This window comes from Osmerus mordax, chromosome 23 (assembly GCF_038355195.1).
Source record: "Osmerus mordax isolate fOsmMor3 chromosome 23, fOsmMor3.pri, whole genome shotgun sequence".
NCBI lineage: Eukaryota > Metazoa > Chordata > Actinopteri > Osmeriformes > Osmeridae > Osmerus > Osmerus mordax.
In genome coordinates this window covers 1302003-1303472 of record NC_090072.1, presented here as the reverse complement: position 1 = coordinate 1303472, position 1470 = coordinate 1302003, and positions in this window count along the sequence as shown.

Here is a 1470-nt window from a genome sequence, read left to right as displayed (position 1 = left end):
TTAAGGTCATTGTGCTGTGTGTGGTAATGTTCAAGGTCGGGAGGTGCGTGCGTGCGTGTGAGTCTCATTAAGGTCAGTTAATGAGGGTGTCGATTAGGAGAAGGCCAGCATGCAGAGGGGGGTCTGACCGAAGGGGGGGGAGGAGAGAGAGAGAGCGAGAGAGAGACAGAGAGAGAGACAGAGAGAGAGAGAGGGGGAGGGGATAATAAGGATAGAATAAAAAGAACCTTCGGAGGGTTTCGGTAAGAAGAGGGTGAATAGAGGGGTGACCACATACACTTCTGTTGTGCATGTGTGTGTGTGAGAGTGTGTACAGTACGTGAGTATGTGTGTGTGTGTCCTTACATGGGATACAGAGAGACATCACTTAGGAGGAGGGTCGGTGTTGAGTCCAGACTTGTGGGGTCGGTGTTGAGTCCAGACTTTGTGGGGTCGGTGTTGAGTCTAGACTTGTGGGGTCGGTGTTGAGTCCAGACTTGTTGGGTCGGTGTTGAGTCCAGACTCGTGGGGTTGGTGTTGAGTCCAGACTTGTGGGGTCGGTGTTGAGTCTAGACCCGTGGGTCGGTGTTGAGTCCAGACTTGTGGGGGTCGGTGTTGAGTCCAGACTTGTGGGGTCGGTGTTGAGTGCAGACCCGTGGGGTCGGTGTTGAGTCTAGACCCGTGGGGTCGGTGTTGAGTGCAGACCCTGACCTCACCCTGGGCCCAGCTCAGCTCTTATATAGAGACTGAGTCATTACAGACTTTCAACTTCCACTCTGTTTCTCCTTTTCCTTCCTCCCTTCTCTGTTCTTCTCCTTTTCTCTTCTGTCTCCTCTTCCCCTCCTCTCTTCGGACTCCTCCCCTTTCTCTCCCCATCTATCTCTCCCCTCTCTCTCTCTATCTCTCCCCTCTCTCTCTCACGTCTCTCTCCCCTCTCTCCCCTCTCTCTCTCCCCTCTCTCCCCTCTCTCCTCTCTCTCTCTCTCTATCTCTCCCCTCTCTCTCTCTCTCTCTCTCTCCCCTCTCTCTCTCCCCTCTCTCCCCTCTCTCCTCTCTCTCTCTCTCCCCTCTCTCTCTCTCTCTCTCTCTCTCTCCCTCTCTCTCTCCCCCTCTCTCCCCTCTCTCCCCTCTCTCCTCTCTCTCTCTCTCTCCCCTCTCTCCCCTCTCTCTCTCCCCTCTCTCTCTCTCTCTCTCTCTCCCCTCTCTCTCACGTCTCTCTCCCCTCTCTCCCCTCTCTCCCCTCTCTCCCCTCTCTCTCTCTCTCTCTCCCCTCTCTCCCCTCTCTCTCTCTCTCTCTCTCTATGTCTCTCTCTCTCTCTCTCTCTCCCCTCTCTCTCACGTCTCTCTCCCCTCTCTCCCCTCTCTCCCCTCTCTCTCTCTCTCTCTCTCCCCTCTCTCCCCTCTCTCTCTCTCTCTCTCTCTATGTCTCTCTCTCTCTCTCTCTCTCAGCCTGCTCTGGACCCTAAGATAAAGGTAGGCTGGCAGGGGGGGC